At 37.2% G+C, this 21,658-nt stretch overlaps 1 protein-coding gene and 2 long non-coding RNA genes across 5 annotated transcripts in view; 1 reads left to right on the plus strand and 2 right to left on the minus strand.

Moving 5' to 3' along the window:
* The window catches only part of LOC309474959 (uncharacterized protein), a gene marked incomplete at its 3' end in the record, with an annotated part of 49,878 nt that overhangs the window by 18,688 nt on the left and 9,532 nt on the right, over nt 1–21,658 (minus strand). The gene's annotated exons all lie outside the window — the stretch shown is intronic.
* LOC309474991 lies at nt 3,989–6,767 on the plus strand. The gene is made up of 3 exons (XR_014197461.1): nt 3,989–4,511; nt 5,187–5,288; nt 5,925–6,767. It is a non-coding gene; the product is annotated as an uncharacterized lncRNA (long non-coding RNA).
* On the minus strand, nt 9,122–11,820 carry LOC309475735. 3 transcript variants are annotated; one of them, XR_014197824.1, is made up of 4 exons: nt 11,263–11,820; nt 10,486–10,587; nt 9,656–9,777; nt 9,122–9,498 (listed from the first exon to the last, which is right to left on the minus strand). It is a non-coding gene; the product is annotated as an uncharacterized lncRNA (long non-coding RNA). The 3 variants fall into 3 exon arrangements; XR_014197825.1 differs by having other exon boundaries at nt 9,122–9,501; XR_014197826.1 differs by having other exon boundaries at nt 9,485–9,551.

The raw sequence follows: 21,658 nt of genomic DNA on the forward strand, positions 1-21,658 counted from the left end.
CTAAGATAGCTGTCTGTGTAATTTAGAGACTGAGAAGATTTAGGGAATCTTGTGTTTTCTGTGAAACAGTAGAGATAAGTAGGACTGAATAATTATAATACAATCTTGTGATTTATGTTGAATCTGCAAACTAACCATTTGATAGAAGAATAAGCTTTTAAAACCAGTGTTGATGAAATTAATGACACGTTAAAGTTTTAATACTGTATGAAGAGTAACTGAACAGTCCTGAAAAAGAAAAGCCTGTGCTAATATGGGTTAGAAAGTAGATCAATGTTAACATGATGAAGATTATGATTCGGCTATTGTAATTGAATTTGCAAACGAGACTATAATAGAAAAATACAGACAACTGCTTATCAGGTGGCTCTGTTTACATTTTCAACACACTGCTTCGGGGGTGTGAGGTAGGGTGGAGATGTTAGAAAGATCAGAGTGATAAGACTGTTGGCAGAATAACAGAGAGTGTTTATTGCGGTCAGCGGGGTCATTCAGTGACTGTAAATGCCATGACTGTAAAAGTAAAATGATAAATAAAGTTGATTAGATGATATAGAGAGACAAATTTAATGAATGATTTATAATGATAAAAAAAAATGTATCACAAGCAGAGAGCGCAGCCTCAAAAGTTGAATCATAGAAGCAGATTGATAAACTCCTAGAGAAAACATGAAGTCAGGTATTAAATTATGGCAATTGAAAACCTGACAACTAAAATTGAAATGAAATTTTAAACGTTATTAAGACCTAGAATAATTCTTATTATTTCTTTAAGATAAAATAAACAGAAGCAGTGTTACAGGATTAACAGTTGCTAAATGTAAACTGTGTAAAAGGCATTTGATTAAACAAAGGCTTGTTAATGTTGATTTTAAAAGATAAGAATGTGATTTGGCCAAAACAGGTTTGCTTATCTAAATCTGGCATGTGCTGTGACTGAAACTGCCACAGTTTCAGTGCAACAGAGACTCATTCTGAGTGGAAATTTGTAATGTCTAAATTACAATACATGTAATTTATGGAAAAAATGCCTTAAGATGGGCTACAGTTAAAGAAAAGATGGCAGATAAAGTCTGAAGTTAAAGGTTTATGAGAATGCAGTGTACCAGTCCTGAATGCCTCAAGAGTCTCTCTCTCATTCAATGTCAGCTGAAAGCTGTTGTCTGAGCCTGTGTAAAGCACAGTGTTTCAGTTGAACAGATTCATAGATGCGGAAAAGCTAAAACAAATCATGCTACAGGCAGTTCAGATTTGACAAATTTAGAGGACAATTTGTAAATGTTTTAAAAGTAAAACTGAATGATTTTAAAGAAGTCTTTAAAATAATAATGCAGACTAGGGATGCGCGGTATACCGGTACTGCAAAAATACCGGTATATATTATATTTCAAACGGTACAATATCATAATTTTGCTCAATTCGGTATTTGATGCGCTGCTGTTTCGAAGTTCACCGCTAGGCGGCAGTGCGCTACCCAAACTGACGCGGGTCACGCAAAACCGGCAAACGGTGACAACAGAGGAACACGATGGATCAAACAGATGAAGCTCATTCTACACGCCCGAAATTAATAAATAAAGAGAGCAATAGGAGTGAAATATGGCCTTACTTTGCCTACAAAAGTAATGAGAAAGGTGAAGCAACAGACCTCAATGCACCACTCTACAAACGCTGCTTTAAATTAGCCACGGGAGGCAACACATCAAATCTGGCTAACGTTAAAGGGGTCATATAATGCCATTTTTGTACAAGCTAATATGATTCTTTAGGGTCTAAATTAAAAGTTTGTAATATACTTTAATTAAAAATTCTCATTAGTATTGTAAGAAAACACTAATTTTTCCTGGTCAAAAACAGCTCTGTTTTCAGCACGCCGTTTGAGTGCATACGTCTTTAAATGATAATGAGCTTTGGTCACCCCGCCCCTCTGTTCTGTGCTGTACACCGTTTGTAACAAAATAACACAATAACCAACGCGTTGTTTATTATAAACATGGGATTATGAATTATATTGAGAACGTCATACATAGAAAACATGCCGTAATGTACCCTGAGTGTAAAAATAGCCGCATTCATCGTGAAGCGTGCAGCAAGCGATTTGCAAAGATTAATATAAAGATTAATATAAAGGTTAATAAATCATTACACTCACTTCTTCTTCTGGAGGTGCAGCAGGAACACAAATAGTTGGTACTACCAATCCTTTTTTCAGGAGCAGCTTCTTAGTAAAACCAGCTTTATACTGCAGCCTGGTGAAATGATTCGTGCAAACTGAATGCATTGATCATGGGGAATTCCCTTCGAAAACAAACTCAGCCACTGTGTCTTCAGCGGTTCGGATTTAGGAACATCAAAATGACTGCTGTGTTCGTTATTACACCCAAGAACAGAACACCACAATCGCTGCTCCAGCTATCAGCAATGAAAACGCGCCGGTTGTCGCGGGCTATGATTGACAGCTCACTCACGACACGAGGGCTCGAGGGCGGGTCTGTGTTGAAACGCTGCTGTCACTCAACCATTGTGGGAGGGGCGTCGATACTGTGACGTCACAATATCGAATAGTTTGATTCAGGAGATGGGGAAACAAATAAGAAGATTTAAAAAAAACAACCTGGTCTCACAGGATTCCGTGAAATGTCCACGTGCCCTTAACTCAAAATCCGTGGAGCCATCACGGAATCGCCCCAAATTCCGTGATGCGGCCACGGATATTACTCCAATGCAAGTCAATGACACTGACCTTCCGTGGTCCACACACGGATACCCGTTTCAATGACGGAGTACAGATCTCACTCAATCGACGTGCTTTCTCATTTGGAAACGCAACATTTGAAGTATTTGTGAACTTTTCCAACAACAAATGCCATAATGACGTTAACCTGACTGTTATTGAAGCTATTGCATTGTCCTGTCATCATAAAATGTCGGTTTGTTTCAGTTAGCCTAACCAAAGTCCCGTGATGGCACCACGGACCTCAACAACCTGACCTCACTCATGGACGTTGTAATGTTGCTGGCTTGTTTAGGAACTTATAAGCTTTAGGTCGACTGTGTTGCAATGGCATGTAATTAACTTGACATTTTGTCTCGTCCTGTCATCATAAAATCCAGTTTGATGGCGTTTTACACCTATTGCTCGCTTGGCTATAGTCAGATCTAAAATCTGTGATAGGAGCACGGAGTGAGTCTGTGGTGAGACCACGGATAACTCCAACACGCAAGTCAATGACACTCATCTTCCGTGGTCCACACACGGATACCCGTTTCAATGACAGAGAACAGATCTCACTCAATGGACGTGCTTTCTCATTTGGAAACACAACATTTTAAGTATTTATTTATTTTCCAACACCAAATACCATAAAGACTTTAACCTCTCTGTTATTGTAGCTATTGCATTGTCCTGCCATCATAAAAATTCAGTCTGATTCCATGGGCGTCGGAAGCAAAAAAAAAGTGGGTGGGTCCTCCCCCAGAAAAATGTTACTTACACCATTTCATGTATTCTGATGCCTTTTAATTAAACAAGTAAACTAAACTCGCATCCACGTCGTGCATTACATGCACAGATATCCGTGGATTAACCTGCTGATACCATGGTAATTTGCCAGCATTGACAACTTAAAGCTGTTATTGATGTTTGCAACGCAATATTTGACTGGAAGGGTACAACGGGCGTTTTTTTCGTCAGTTGCGGCTCGTTGAGAAATATAATGTAGCGATTTCAGCGGAAATGGAGTTTAATTCATTAGGGCATTCCTCAAGTGGAATGGATTTGACTGACGACGCTCTGAAAAGCGAACAGCTATGCGCTGAATGTAAAAGTAAGCGGGTCCAATATCATTGGTCTTAAAAAGTGGGTGGGTCTTGTCCCACCCATATACAATGGTTCCGACGCCCATGTCTGATTCTGTTAGCCAAACTGAATTCCCGTGATGGCACCACGGACCTCAACAACCTGACCTCACTCACTGGATGGTGTGATGTTGCTCACTTGTTTAGAGACTTGAAAGCTTTATGTCGACTGTGTTGCAATTTTGTCTTGTCCTGTCATCATAAAATCCAGTTTGATGGCGTTTTACACCTATTGCTCGCTTGGCTATATAGTCAGATCTAAAATCTGTGATAGGAGCACGGATTGAGTCTGTGGTGAGACCACGGATAACTCCAACGTTCGTGATATGGTCACGTAATTTAATCTATTGATTCGTGCCACGGACACGTTTATTTCGTAATTTTTCGTCTTTCGTGATTACAGCTCGATTATTTCTGCCTGTCGGCTGCAGCAGAGAAGCTGTTTAATCAACATTTATTCACGAGATCTTATCGTGGTTTATGTGTGTTTTTTTTTATGTTATTATTTCGGTCTTATTGCCAGGGAAGCTGGATTGTTTTGCTGTTTATTGATCTTTTTAAAATGATATTTTATTAGTAGGAAATCGCGCTGAAGAAGTCTCGTTCCGAACACATCGCGATATTTGGCATCAGTTCACGTGTGTCAGCTGTTGGTAAGTAGCCTAGTAAATAAATACATAAATACGCTGTCTTAATAATGTGTGATATAATGTATTTTCTGTTTGTCGATATTAATCTGCCAAATATATCTGCCATTTCCACGGAGACTTTGCGTTTCATTGCTTTCTAATTCAAAATATATGATTAAACACTGCCTGTCACGTGACGTGCTATAGGCTTAGATATTCATATCAGATTAAAAATAGTACAATTAGTTCCAAAGTTGTATTTGTAGTAGAAGCACAGTAAAAACAACACTTACCATGCTTTTACCACAGTAACATTAGTTTTACTGTGATAGGGTGTGGTAAAAGGACAGTAAGCACAAAACTTACCATGCTTTTACCACACTATTGGTAGTTTTAATGTGATACTTATTGTAAATGCACAGTAACCACAACACTTACCATGCTTTTACCACAGTAACCCTAGTTTTACTGTGATAGGGTGTGGTAAAAGGACAGTAACCACAAAACTTACCATGCTTTTACCTCTGTATTGATAGTTTTAAAGTGATATTTGATGTAAATGCATATTAACCACAACACTTGCCATGCTTTTAACGCTTTATAATGTAACATCCAATATGTGTAAGGTAAATCAGTACTTTTTCCTTTAAATAATCCTATATATTATACATAATTATATTTTCTTTTCTCTTTTTCCAGCTGAAAAGACCAAAAGGGCCTTTCGGACTCAGTCAGCCCATTATTGTTTGAGGAGAAGTAAACGGAGGAGACGGAAAGCTGCAAAGGCAAATATTCACAATGGTATGTATGTGTTGGGTTTTAACCCTAAATCAAACATTTTATCAAGCATTTGTTGTTTCTTAAAACTTTTCTCACAAAACCCATATCCCAATCAGTACAAACATAGTCTGAAAGTCTTAATAATTCACAAGATTTAACAAGTTGTCAAATTCGTACGATACTCGTACATATTTGTATACTCGTACACAATCCTGCAGCTTTTACTCCTAGTGCTGTCATTGGCTACTGCCTCAATTCCTGTACATATTTATCGCGATATTTGTAAATCAGTTGCGCCACTTCTTGGAAAGTTGTCGGATATCACACACACTGTCAGAAAGTTTATATTAATTGCAAATTGGTCCCTGTCTGTTCATGTTCCAGTGATACATGATGTCTCTCCACACCTCATAACCTACCTCTGTTTGCAAGAGTGGAAAAGCTTATCTGACTTGTCACATGACATAAGATACTCGATTATTTTGTCATAATCAGAATGTTACACTGCTGATAACTGTCCCGTTTGCATGTAAATCATTTTCGTATGATTATTGCTTGCTATTAAAGACATACTTTTATTCATAGAAATGCCCACATATCAGTGAACTTATAACATAAAAATGCTTTTAACATTTAATTATGCAACACTCTTTACAGAAAACATATCCCACGGTTATGGATAAACTCACAACGTCATCATCAAGTGCTGTGCTGGGCACATTGGGCAACAAGTGTCCTCCAACGTATTCGATCCGTGGCCAAGTTCTCCACATCTTCCCATGGGACACTGACATTCTTCAGGTCTTCATGAAACATCTGTCTCTGTGTCTTCCTTGGTCTTCCCTGTCTCCTGCATCCTCCTGGTGGTGTCCACTTCATCACTGTGTTTGGGTGTTGTTGTTTGGGCATGCGTAGGATGTGTCCAGCGAGGTGCACCCTTTGCTCTGTCTCAGTTTCTGAAAGTCCTCATGTGGAGTCCCACTCCTCCTCAGGATCTCTTTGATATATGCAGAACCAATACTGAATATAGTGATTTATCTTTTTCCATATTGTTAAAGCATTTTGTTTTCTCTTTTCAGCTTCATAAACTGTACTTGATTTCTGCCTAATGCCTTTATAAAAAAGGGTCAGTGCTCATCAGGTGTTTTGCTAAAGGACATATTCATTGCATAGTTAAAATAAAAGTGACCAATAATCACAAGGATATAGAATGAAAGTTGAGAATGTAAAATGTTGTGCTTATGTTTTTGCCTATTTGTTCTTTAAAGCGACGAAACAAATGTATTTCCACATAACAAAGTTGAATCTCATCTTTTGGTTTGTAAATATATAACTTCATCATAGCAATTTTTTGAACGTTAATGTATGTGTCACTATAATAGATTGCCCCTGTATCTGGATATTTTAAATTAACTGATTTTTATACTGTTGTGCAGTAGTTTTGGCGCTACATTTGTCTTTAAACAGTTTGACATTAAATATTGGAATAAGCTTTCAAAATTGTGTCCATTCATTGTGCTTTTGTTACATTTATTTGAATATAATTGATATATCTTTGACTATACATACACTGTAAATGTTAGAAGCACTTTAGTAGGCCTACATGCAATTATCTTTAATTAAAATACTGCAAAACTACTCCTGCTGTAGGCCTTTGCTTAGAAAAAAGTTTCTCTTTCAAATGTATTTATGCATCAGTCTAATCAAATAAGCAAATTTGTGTCATTGATCATGTGAACTCGTTTTTGGACGGTAACCACACAAAGAGTCTTTTGTTTTTAAATATGAGTGTTATAATTTAATTAGAAATAATACATGTTTAACAGCCTTAATTAAATATTTAAGGTATCTATCCCTGCAGGCGGAACCAGAAGAGATCTGTCATCATTTGCCATAAATGGGCATGTAAGTGTGACGCATTTATTCAGCTGGGTTTGTATTGGCCGTGACTTTATCGCAGGACTCGCTGTGATTGGACAATCGTTTAACCCATATAAACTGGCGCTTCATGTTACAAAGTATGGTTTGGTGTTATTATTACATTAGTTATACATTAAGCTAACTATAAAGTGTCTCTATAATGTGAGAAATTACTCCTTTACCGAGATCCTAACCCTAACCCTAAGCATGTCTGCACATTTCAATGAACTACAGAACAATGCTTCCTGTTCCACTGATAGAATGACAGAGATATGTGGGTAATGTAGTATAAAACGTTTAGTAATAAAACAATAAATGTTAAATAAATTATATATTTAATGGACAACTGGATATCTTCATTGCGCAAACCTTTATGACATATATGAGGGACAGGCTGAAATTTGATATTTTACTGTGAGCACTTTAAAAATAACCTTTATGCCAGCTTTCCATATATATCTGAAAACTGTGGCCAACATTATTTGTTATACAATAGCATAAGCAGTCGTCCTGCCGATTTTCTCTTTGATACACTGACTTCGAGTTACAGCCATTTGAAATGTGCATTTGTTTGCTCTTCTGGGGGCCATTGCTGGGCCATACAATCTACACAGATCTACACACACTATTACTATTACACAAGGGTAATGCACCATTCAGTAAAACAACAAAAAAACAGTGCCAACATTTCCTTTTCACCCCCTGATTGCTGCTTATATGCCTGACATCAGTGATATATGCTTTCATTCAAAAAGCAGTTGTAGATGTGCTAGAATGATCAACATGGATCATCTTCAATTAAGCGTTAAGTATTTATAGCAAGATAGCCCACTGTAGCCTCTTGTTATTCACATAGCTTCCTTTTATTTCACTGCAAACTGGCATACATGCAAGTATGTGCAACTTTTGTTGCATTGTTGTCCCAAATATCATTAACCAGATCTACATTTTTTATGTCCCAAGTAAAAGAATCATGGTCATTAATTATATGTAGTAATTTATAAGTTATTAATTATATGTAGGCCTAGTTATTTTTTAATTAATTAAACTAAAGAAATAAGAAATTAAAATTTCTCAAATAAAAATGTCTATTTACTGTACCAAACACCACTTTCAATACACAATAGTCACCATACTTTATTAAACAACACTTTATTGGAGGACACAGAATACAGTTAATAAAGTAGCATAAAGACAAATGAGATTCAAGATAAATAAAAATGTGTCTTCAAAAATACATTAACATCATAATAGTCCATTCACAGCTGCTGAAGCCATAAAATTAGTGCCAGAGAATCATATTCAGTCACCTACAGAAAACAGATTTGATATTGTGTTGGAAAATAATGATTCATTATCACAGCTAAACTGGTTTCTTGCTCTTCCCTGTACGTCTCTATCGTGTTCGTGTTTTTCTTCCTCGTCTAAACAGTTTGTTCAGTTGAAGAACAGAAGATGTGATCACTGATGTGGTGTCGCTTTTTCTCAACCAGACGAAGAAGTCTCAACATCCCATTGTCAGGCGTTCTGAAAGTAAAACAGAAAACACAAACCATTCAAATGAAGTTGTTTAATGGACAGTCGGGTCAGCTTATGTTCTGCGTTATTTAAAGCAGTGATGGTTTACTCTGGCCCTCAGCGTCCACTGTCCTGCAGATTTAGCTCCGACCTCAAACCCTCCTGCCTATTGTCTAGAAATAAACCTGAAGACTTTGGTTAAAATTTTCAGATGTGCTCGATTAGGGTTGGAGGTTAACTCTTAACTAACCTCAAAAAGTAGAATGCAAAGGGCCAGAGTTGCCTGTTCCTTACATAAATTTACAAAGCAGCAGTCAGTACATTATATAATATACACATTGAAGTATTTATTATATATATATATATATATATATATATATATATATATATATATATATATATATATATATATATTGGAGCACATAATATAAGCTAAGTACTGAACAAAAACTGTTTTACCCATATCAACAGCAACCTATTTTAAAAGATTTTTAAGAAAGGCATTGTCTCTTTTGAGCCTTTGCCAGTGATGCTTGATTTCTTTCCAGACAACATACTCTTCTGTCACTTGTTTCAAGAGCTTCACATGATCAAAAACCAAGTGAAAACCTGTACAATGTAAAATTGTCAACATCAAATTATGTACTACATTTTACAGCATTGTTTCAATTCAAGACATACCAATGGACTCGCTCACTTTTCTGTCTTCTTTGGGCACCAGATGTTCCTTCCTCACCCGAAACAAAGGACTTATTCGATTAGCTTGCGTTGATATAGGACTGGTCTTCCTTCTCTGCTGTAAAACAAGATAGTCTCGACTTACTCTATGTGCAATTACTATTGTTCCTGAAACATAAATTAAGACAGTATTAAATAAGTTAATTTACCATATGATTCAGGAGAGAACATTTGATGAGTAAATACTGATTGCAATATTCTAGAAACTTCACCTGGGAAGGGCTGATCACGGCAAGATTCGCTGCGACTCACTAGTAGCTCTTGTAATGGTTGGCTCCTAAAAGAGCTGTTGAGTTTGATATTGTAGAGCTTTAAAAAAAAGGACTAAGCAATCCTGCAAAACAGAAAGGAAGGTAATTTTAATACATTACTTGCAAATAGTCAGTTTATAACTATGATATGTTTTCTGTAAAGAGTGTTGCATAATTAAATGTTAAAAGCATTTTTATGTTATAAGTTCACTGATATGTGGGCATTTCTATGAATAAAAGTATGTCTTTAATAGCAAGCAATAATCATACGAAAATGATTTACATGCAAACGGGACAGTTATCAGCAGTGTAACATTCTGATTATGACAAAATAATCGAGTATCTTATGTCATGTGACAAGTCAGATAAGCTTTTCCACTCTTGCAAACAGAGGTAGGTTATGAGGTGTGGAGAGACATCATGTATCACTGGAACATGAACAGACAGGGACCAATTTGCAATTAATATAAACTTTCTGACAGTGTGTGTGATATCCGACAACTTTCCAAGAAGTGGCGCAACTGATTTACAAATATCGCGATAAATATGTACAGGAATTGAGGCAGTAGCCAATGACAGCACTAGGAGTAAAAGCTGCAGGATTGTGTACGAGTATACAAATATGTACGAGTATCGTACGAATTTGACAACTTGTTAAATCTTGTGAATTATTAAGACTTTCAGACTATGTTTGTACTGATTGGGATATGGGTTTTGTGAGAAAAGTTTTAAGAAACAACAAATGCTTGATAAAATGTTTGATTTAGGGTTAAAACCCAACACATACATACCATTGTGAATATTTGCCTTTGCAGCTTTCCGTCTCCTCCGTTTACTTCTCCTCAAACAATAATGGGCTGACTGAGTCCGAAAGGCCCTTTTGGTCTTTTCAGCTGGAAAAAGAGAAAAGAAAATATAATTATGTATAATATATAGGATTATTTAAAGGAAAAAGTACTGATTTACCTTACACATATTGGATGTTACATTATAAAGCGTTAAAAGCATGGCAAGTGTTGTGGTTAATATGCATTTACATCAAATATCACTTTAAAACTATCAATACAGAGGTAAAAGCATGGTAAGTTTTGTGGTTACTGTCCTTTTACCACACCCTATCACAGTAAAACTAGGGTTACTGTGGTAAAAGCATGGTAAGTGTTGTGGTTACTGTGCATTTACAATAAGTATCACATTAAAACTACCAATAGTGTGGTAAAAGCATGGTAAGTTTTGTGCTTACTGTCCTTTTACCACACCCTATCACAGTAAAACTAATGTTACTGTGGTAAAAGCATGGTAAGTGTTGTTTTTACTGTGCTTCTACTACAAATACAACTTTGGAACTAATTGTACTATTTTTAATCTGATATGAATATCTAAGCCTATAGCACGTCACGTGACAGGCAGTGTTTAATCATATATTTTGAATTAGAAAGCAATGAAACGCAAAGTCTCCGTGGAAATGGCAGATATATTTGGCAGATTAATATCGACAAACAGAAAATACATTATATCACACATTATTAAGACAGCGTATTTATGTATTTATTTACTAGGCTACTTACCAACAGCTGACACACGTGAACTGATGCCAAATATCGCGATGTGTTCGGAACGAGACTTCTTCAGCGCGATTTCCTACTAATAAAATATCATTTTAAAAAGATCAATAAACAGCAAAACAATCCAGCTTCCCTGGCAATAAGACCGAAATAATAACATAAAAAAAAACACACATAAACCACGATAAGATCTCGTGAATAAATGTTGATTAAACAGCTTCTCTGCTGCAGCCGACAGGCAGAAATAATCGAGCTGTAATCACGAAAGACGAAAAATTACGAAATAAACGTGTCCGTGGCACGAATCAATAGATTAAATTACGTGACCATATCACGAACGTTGGAGTTATCCGTGGTCTCACCACAGACTCAATCCGTGCTCCTATCACAGATTTTAGATCTGACTATATAGCCAAGCGAGCAATAGGTGTAAAACGCCATCAAACTGGATTTTATGATGACAGGACAAGACAAAATTGCAACACAGTCGACATAAAGCTTTCAAGTCTCTAAACAAGTGAGCAACATCACACCATCCAGTGAGTGAGGTCAGGTTGTTGAGGTCCGTGGTGCCATCACGGGAATTCAGTTTGGCTAACAGAATCAGACATGGGCGTCGGAACCATTGTATATGGGTGGGACAAGACCCACCCACTTTTTAAGACCAATGATATTGGACCCGCTTACTTTTACATTCAGCGCATAGCTGTTCGCTTTTCAGAGCGTCGTCAGTCAAATCCATTCCACTTGAGGAATGCCCTAATGAATTAAACTCCATTTCCGCTGAAATCGCTACATTATATTTCTCAACGAGCCGCAACTGACGAAAAAAACGCCCGTTGTACCCTTCCAGTCAAATATTGCGTTGCAAACATCAATAACAGCTTTAAGTTGTCAATGCTGGCAAATTACCATGGTATCAGCAGGTTAATCCACGGATATCTGTGCATGTAATGCACGACGTGGATGCGAGTTTAGTTTACTTGTTTAATTAAAAGGCATCAGAATACATGAAATGGTGTAAGTAACATTTTTCTGGGGGAGGACCCACCCACTTTTTTTTTGCTTCCGACGCCCATGGAATCAGACTGAATTTTTATGATGGCAGGACAATGCAATAGCTACAATAACAGAGAGGTTAAAGTCTTTATGGTATTTGGTGTTGGAAAATAAATAAATACTTAAAATGTTGTGTTTCCAAATGAGAAAGCACGTCCATTGAGTGAGATCTGTTCTCTGTCATTGAAACGGGTATCCGTGTGTGGACCACGGAAGATGAGTGTCATTGACTTGCGTGTTGGAGTTATCCGTGGTCTCACCACAGACTCACTCCGTGCTCCTATCACAGATTTTAGATCTGACTATAGCCAAGCGAGCAATAGGTGTAAAACGCCATCAAACTGGATTTTATGATGACAGGACGAGACAAAATGTCAAGTTAATTACATGCCATTGCAACACAGTCGACCTAAAGCTTATAAGTTCCTAAACAAGCCAGCAACATTACAACGTCCATGAGTGAGGTCAGGTTGTTGAGGTCCGTGGTGCCATCACGGGACTTTGGTTAGGCTAACTGAAACAAACCGACATTTTATGATGACAGGACAATGCAATAGCTTCAATAACAGTCAGGTTAACGTCATTATGGCATTTGTTGTTGGAAAAGTTCACAAATACTTCAAATGTTGCGTTTCCAAATGAGAAAGCACGTCGATTGAGTGAGATCTGTACTCCGTCATTGAAACGGGTATCCGTGTGTGGACCACGGAAGGTCAGTGTCATTGACTTGCATTGGAGTAATATCCGTGGCCGCATCACGGAATTTGGGGCGATTCCGTGATGGCTCCACGGATTTTGAGTTAAGGGCACGTGGACATTTCACGGAATCCTGTGAGACCAGGTTGAAAAAAAAACACTGGATGGATTTTTATCATTTTATGATGGTTGTGTACAGGCACTGCCAACACACATTTCAGTACAATCAACTTGTAAAAGTGCATGTACCATTATATGACCCCTTTAAGAACCACTTGTCACTTGATCATCCTGACTTGTTCAAAGAGTTCAGAGTCCATCGTTCAACTGATTTAATTTAGACTTTTATTTACAGCGCACATACATAAGAGCTTATCAATTTAATATGACACGGTAAACATGAAAGCTCAAATGTGATTGCATGACACGCTAGAACCAATGAAGTTTAGTCCTCATAATTTTTGCACTTTCAAACAGTCATATATTAATTGAATTTGAATGAATAAAGAGATTAGTGATATAAATTTTAGTATTAGTGATAGTAAAATTAATGGCATATCACTGCTGCTCTGGCGTCCGACTGAGGAATCAGCCAAGAGAGAGAGTAATAGTAGTAATATGGATATAATATGAATGTTAGAGTAACACTTTACATTTAAGCTACATTGTCAACATTCATTAACCTGACCTAACAGTATTATAGCATTTTTTTTTTTTTTTTTTTATCAAAATTTAACCTACTGTAAGTTCCCTGACTGTTTTATTTATTTTAATTTTTTTAAAACATTTTGATAACTTTTTGTTTGCACATTTCGGTACAGCAGAGTTTCAAGCAGTGTTTTTTAATAAAATTGTTTCAATTCACTTAAATTTTGAGGCTGGTTATTTGTCACCTGTGGTATCGATTTAGTATCGATACCGAGGTATTAGTTTCTGGTATCGTACCGAAACCAAAATTGTGGTATCGAGCCATCCCTAATGCAGACCTTAAATGATAGAAGTGACATTTTTGACTAGTTTATTTTAGGACCGCTTCTTTGTCTGATTTTAGCCTCCACCATAAGACAGGGCCGATGGCTCCGGCTACAGAAGGAACAGTACACTGAATGTACGATTGTGATCTAAATTCACTGACTATAATCTAAGCAGGTTGCTACCTTTAAGATGATTAATGAATTTAAGTGATTAAATACTGTTGTTATTAACTTGTCTCCCTGTGAACACTATTAGGTCCGAATGGCTCTGATGACTCTTGAATGTGCCTTTTCCTAAGCTCCAGAAAACAACTGATTATGTTGAAGAAAACGGTCACAGATTCTGTGATGGGAAAGAGCGGTAACCAAGTGTGTACGAAGTGTTTACCCCAGAGACGAGTAAGACCTTTTTTGGCCAAAAGGGCAACCTAAGACAGGGGAAGTCACGCCACAAACACTGGGCATCTCCTGATGGAGGTGTTTTTATGTGAGAAAGGTATTAGAGTTGAGCGGTGACTGTGAGGCCAGCAGCATCAGCAAATCATTGAGAGGCGAGATGAGCTGTGAGGAGTTTACGGCAGTCTGACCCAGAAAATGTGAGTTCCTCTATATACCACTCACCAGAAACCGCGTTGATTGTATGGCTTGTTTTTCTGACAAGTGTCTGCAACTATGCCAGGGGACAACACCCTGAAGAAAAGACAATTATAGGTTGAGAGCTGATCTGAATGGGCATTCAGGAGCCAGCAGAGACCATTGAACTAATGTGTCAGTTCTGACTCCTGTAGATCATTAGACATGACAAAGGACCATTATAAGATATGGTGGTGGCTAAAGATGAGAACAACTTGTGATGAGTCAAGAGAATTTTCTGGAAAACAAAGGTTAGGCAAATTGAGTATTTAAACTAAAGATAACCTTAGAAAAGATCATAGAAGGATTGAATATGACTATGATTATTTTAGTTACAGTCCTAGGAGGCTGTTGAAAAGATTATTTGCTTATAGTGAGAGAGAAAGAGACTGCTTGGGATGGTACTCTGTCTGCCTTTCTGTTATCAGTCAGCCAAAGAAAGCTGAAGCAAAGTAATAATTATGCACCAAAACAATCCAGCTGACTTTTCTAAAATCAGATGGATAATGAACAGACATGCTTTGAAACTGGTTAAGAGGCCATAAAAACATTAGATAAAAGATACAGGAAAATGTAAGGTTAAAATGTCATTTAAAATTTAAATCTTTTTAGAGAAAAGATATGAATAAGAAATATGAGCAGTTCATAGTCAGGGATGAGTGTGAGTGTTAATTCATGTTTGTACAGTATGTGTTAGTTTAGGACAACTATTCTGTCTGAATAGTGTGTATAAATTTGTCATTAACCTCTGGAAAGAGTGTTTTAGCATTATAGATGGGTTAAGGCAAATGACAAATTTGAAAGTAAGCTGAGGATTGTGAGTCAATCTGATGAGAAGGCAACACAGAACATAGGACGAGCTTTAAGTTGATTGATCATCGAGCTCTGTCTGTTAATTGTTATTTTGGTCATTTATGATGTGCAGTAGATTTGAATTACTTTCTGGACAGGTTTAAGTATTGATGTGTAAATTAGAATTGTGAAGCCGTAGATAGCTGTCAGTCATGTGTTGAGAAAAAGTTATAGATTTGACAGCAACAAACACGTAGGCTAAGTAAATATCAGATTATCCAGAGAGCCCTTAACAGTTAAGTATTGTAAAAAGGGGAGATTGTTATTCGACTGACGTTGACGAAGTGTGCACACCACGACCTGACCTGACCAATTGATGACCTGGAGAATGTTCGTAGATGACAGTTGCTTAAGAGAGACCAAACAATAGGCCTGAAAAGCAAGAAACGCTGTGAAACTAGGGGCCGTTGCCTTAAAACAATTTGGCTGAAGAACAACGTTTGGGTTAGCAAACTTTATCCAAACAAATGTTACCAAATAAATATGAACAAATATTGGCAGTTTTCCTGTAGCTCAAACATTAGAGTTTGGCACCTGTAACGCCAAGATCATGGGTTCGATTTCCGAGGGAAAGCAAGAACTGATAAGAAAGTAAATATGTACCTTGAAATGTAAGTCGCTCTGGATAAAAGCGTCTGATAAATGTAAGAGAATCTTTATGTTAAATTGATGCATGAGATGAGATCTCGTGCATCAAGAGGAGGATGATAACAGTTGCCAAATATGGTTTAAAGCCATCGCACAGGTGGGAAGATAAATGTTGGAAGGACATTGGGTTTAATTGGGTAAAAACCCTGCAAGAAGCCATTCTTCCCCCTAACAAAATTGCTGTGTGCATTGTTTGTATTTTTAAGTGTGCTAATAACAAGAATTGTTTCGACAGGAAACGCCAGGGCATGCGGCAGCACAGCAGACAAAAGAAAACTATGTGACAATAACCTCAACATTTGTTTTTCTTTATAGAAGATGCAGACTTTTGCACACATGGCATGAGCAAAGACACACACACACATGAACAAATGGTCAGATTAGACAGTCTATTTGTCTAAAACCAGCAAAGGAGTGAAATGGCAGGGCAGACTGTGCCCAGTGAAAACAATAGCTATGAATGAATTGGACTAGTTATCCTGGCCTGGGTTATTATTGTGTCAGAAAGAAAGGTGCAACACCTGTGCAATGCTTAACTTAAAATTAAAATTTTGCAGGATGTCAGGATGGATTGAACCAAACAGAACTGATTCTGTATTGTTTTGTTAACATGAGCAACGTGGGTTGAATGTTTTTTTCAGGGGACAAGGACCCTGAGTGCTATTCAGTGAGCAAAATTATCTGGTGACAATAATGTTTCAGGCTGTTGAATCCACAGGTCACACCAAAGGGACGACAAGACAAGCGGTCACTAACAAAATCAATTAAGGTCTGCCTTCACAGGTGACAGCAGACAGTAAACGACTCATTTCAGGCAAGTCCCGGATGGTTGGAATGGTACCTTTTTTCAAACGGAGCTTTTTTTTGTGAATGATTCCGGCGTAAAATGTTTAGCGCAGACACCGAACAATAAGCCAGTTGAAAGTGTTGCTGGGACAGCGTCATTAAAAATGAATTTTATCCACTGGTCCCTGATAGTTTGGTCCGTTTTTGGTATAGAAAACACATTTGCATGTTGTTTCTGGCAGTCAACCACAGAGCAACTCACGTGTACACTCGGTTTCTCCATCTTTCGCGACTGAACTGAATATGAGGGGGAGAGGGGAAGGGCGGGCTTCCTGCTGTGGTGTCCATATATGGTATATCCTGCCCCGTCTTGACGTCAAGACGGGGCTGAAATTAAAATCTCGTTTTTTCGTGCGCGTGCACGTGGGCTATTTTACAAACCCTGAGGTAAACAAACGCTTCACTTTTAAATATCGGCTTCCCGGCCAGTGTATAATCATTATGCAATCATAACATACATTGATTCTCGTGGAAAAGTGAAATTTGCAGGTTATGACTCCTTTAATGCTTCTTACGCCTGTTGATGCTGTGTTTCTCATTGAAAATTGAAATTTGCTATTACAAATGTTTTAAATATTAAATGTAAATTACTGTTCCTGAATACATTTTGATAACGCTGTTTTATTATTTTACATTTAAAAAATGTGATTTATTTGTTGTTTTTATTTTCCTTTTGTTGATGTAATTGTTTTCTTTTGGAAAGGCCTAGTTTTATTTGGGGAAATTATTCAAAGTAAAGTACTTACTGCATTATTGGCTCCTGTGTTCTTCAGTGAATATCCACTACCTCCAGTAGCCGTTCCTGTGATTTTCTGATGCGCAATTGGTCCGTTTATATATAAATATATACCCCAAAGTGTAAATAATTTAAATGCTGTTTTGTTATTAGAGTCTGCTAACTAATACAGACACTTAATTTTGAATCAGATAATTTGTCACCCACTACACACGCAATCCTGCTCAGCAACAAAAGATCAATGCAAGTATTCTTTTTACCAAGATTTAAATGCGTTAAGGTTGTCTGCCCCTGCTTAAGGTGATTTTGATTCTTTGCTGGTTCTCAAAGGTTCCTTGTTTGTGATATGTTTGCCACTCTGTAATCTGCTTTTTCCTGTCTTTATTTACTTTCGTTATACTACTCATATATGTATTCTTTGTTAGATGCAGTCGTATGTTTATAGTTTCATTTATTAAAAGCCATTATACACTTGATTGTCTCTGTTTGCTGCTCACGGAACAAAAACCTCTTAAATGTGTGATCTTAGCTACAAGCTTTATAAAGTGTGATCAAAGTTAATAATCTTATAAAACAAGAAAGTTATTCCTCATGGCCTGAGGAATAGCCTCTCTTAAGAGTTGATAAGAAAATCCGCATGATTCGTTTGGCGGACAAACAAATTATTCGATGTGACATTAATTTTGTAGGCATTCACAAATTTGATATATAGCCCATCTGTATATTCATAAATAATTGTAATTCGTTTTGGTTAATTATTTATATATAGAGATACAAACATATGGGCTTTGTATTCCCTTTTTGGGTGATTTAAAATTTGTAGGTAATGGCTTATAACCAGTATGATTAATTATTGATTATGAATGATTCATTATTGATTATACATTCCCCTCATTTGAGCTGTTTCGCTACACTTAGGACCTCAATACATTGCAGATATGCTCACTGAATATAACCCAACAGATCACTCAGATCATTAGGTTCACATCAGCTAGAAATACCACTCTAAGCTCACTCTAGCTCTAAGTTCACTCTAAGCATGGCGAGTCTGCTACTCTGCTTTTAGCTATTATGCAGCCGCAGCTGGAACCAGCTTCCAGAAGAGATCAGATGTGCTTGTGAATGAATTTTAATTAATCAACTTTAATTAATCAACTAACATTTGTTTTTCTTGCAGGAATAACATTCATATGCTTTTAATGTGTCAAAACTCTTGTCCGCCTTCTCTCTGTCCGCCTTCTCTCTGTCCGCCTCCGCCTTCTCTCTGTCTGCCTTCTCTCTGTCCGCCTTTAATGTGGAAAAACTTGTGACTTTGAGTGTATGTCTATGTGTATTAATAACAGAAAGGGGAACTGAAACTAGACATGACTAGTTTGCAAAAACCTTGTGATAAGTAATCAGAGTTTGCTTATGCCAGTGACAGAGGGAAAAGGCTGGGCTTTTGAACCAATTGAACCAATCATATTGAAGGTGACATGTTAGTCTTATTTGTTTTCTTGATTCTATAAAAACTGTTGTATATGTGTTTTACGGTGGGATTCTCAATGGAATTTGTCTGAGATCCTCCGGCCTTGCTTCTTGGGAGAGATTCCCTGAGAACTGCTCGGGAAGATCTCCCGGCCGTGATTAAAGCATTTAAAGGACAATTGCAGGTCTGTTTGTCGATTTATTCCTGCGCAGGAAGCTAGTTTAGGGAAGCAAGTTAGTTAGAAACTCGGCCAGTTGTCGACTGAAGACGCAAGAGCTAGAGTATAAAGGTATTGGGTGTCGATTGGAGACGCCCCAGTTTAAGGTATTGGTGTCGAGTGGAGACGCCACAGATATTAAGTATTGGTGTCGAGTGGAGACGCCCCAGATAGTTAGGTTTAGAAAAAATATCTACGACATGCTCCTACAGTAGTCACATTCAAATCCAGACTCAAAACACTTCTGTGCATTTACTGAATGAGCACTGTGCCACTGTTCGTCCGACTGTTTGTACTGTATTTTATTTCCTTTTTTATTCTAAAAGTCCACCGACTGCACTGATCAAAAGCATGAATGGAAATGACTTGCTGATGACACAGCGGAATGCTCATTGGTTTAAACAACCGTGATGTATTGGTCTCTTTTAAAATGCTTAATTTAAAAAATCTGATATCATGTTTTTATGTGTATAAATGATATGTTTATATTCCCAAACTCTCTGACAGTGCGATCTATATATGGGTTATTTGATTGTTGTCATATTTAAAAATATATATATAAAAACATGTCTGTAATTAAAGTAAAAATGATTGATAAACAAGTCTTTCAAATGGAAACAAATCTCAAACAAGCCTAGTGTTTTGAAATTGCCATCACTACTTGTTTGCAGTCACGTGATTCTGACGACACACTAAATTCAGATTGAGGGAAGTAAAAAAAAAAAAAAAAAAAGCAGAATGGATGGGCGAGATGGAGGAAAGTCCGTACTGTGCCAGTTTAGAAAAACACAACATATGTTGGATGTGATCATTATGTTATGAAGAGGAGTGATTTTTCTACTGAATTGAAATACTTGCCTGCCATTGAGGAGGTAGTGAATGTGAAGCTGAGGTCTGGTTTCTCGCTGCCTTTCTGCTTGTGAGTTTAGGGCAGTGTTTTTGATTTTCTGTCGTAATAGTGAAAATGTTGCCATTGTAGGTCATCTGTGCCGTATCGATAGTTGCCATGGGAACTCACATAATCATTCAGGCTGAAAAATGGACAATGTAATATTTTTCACCTTTTCTACGTGTAAAAACTCTGGAAGCAGGTTAAGGAGGTGATGGAAAGACGCCGGATAGTAAATCTACTAATAATGTCACTGATTAAACCCACTGCCTGCACCACAGAGTTAGCCAAATGTAATGTAAATTAACAAATGAGGGACGAAGATTGGAGTTCATAGAGACCAAACCTGCTACACATGTGATTTTGTTTAACCATATGCAAATCTGAAACATTAATCCAAAAGAGTTTAAAAAGAAAATGAATACATAGGCCAAACCCTATAAAAGGAAAATGATGAGATGGGAAAATTGGATACTTGTTTATATATTTCTCACGTGGTTATATGTAGAATACAGTGAGGGTCACAACTCTCTGCAAATTTCTTCTAGCCATAAACCTTATCAGTCTTCATGTGTCCTGTAACCAGACCTGGTTCTGCCTGTGTGTTAGTTGCAGTTTGGGGGTGGTTCAGAAGATATTTTGCTTGTTTGGTGAGGGATATTATGGATTATTTGTTCAATATAATAACTAATTGTGTCTGATCTGCCTCAGTCGCTACATCACATGCCAGAATGTACAAACAGTTGGAAACTCAGAATCGAAGACCAGGAGACTTGGTTCTTTCTTCAGCAGGATTCTTTATTGAGAACACAAGCTGTCGGTAGCTGCAGTCACCAAAGTCTGACTGAGTTCTATACAGTATCGTTTTTATACATTTACAAGGAGGAGGGACTTTTGGAGGTGGAGACAAATCAAAACAAAGCATAGGGATGATTTGATTCAATCAAGAATCAGCATAACACTATCATTCAAATGATCCAATCAGCCTGACAGTATCACCCATACCTTCACATGATCATAGCTTAACTTGGGACCATGACACTGTTCCAGATACAAAGGTTAATGTCCGACACCTGGGTTGCTTGACTTATTCTTCTTTGAAATATCATCATCTATGCCTCACATGCTAAACTCAGTAAACTAAATTAAACATTTAATAAATTTGTAATGCTTCAAAGGACACACAATGACTCTACAAAAGATTCAGTGTTAGCTTATTTATTTCTAATAACAAATGTTGAGATGCAAGTGTTCAATTCAGGTGTTTGCCGTTTTATTCCAGAATAGCACTACACATTAATCTGCAGGGATTTCATACATAGGAGCGTGTAAGGGAACAGAGAAAGATCAATTCACATTTAGTAAATGCACAAAAACTGCA

Source organism: Leuciscus leuciscus (genome assembly GCF_965113295.1).
Source record: "Leuciscus leuciscus genome assembly, chromosome: 15".
Classification (NCBI taxonomy): Eukaryota; Metazoa; Chordata; class Actinopteri; order Cypriniformes; family Leuciscidae; genus Leuciscus; species Leuciscus leuciscus.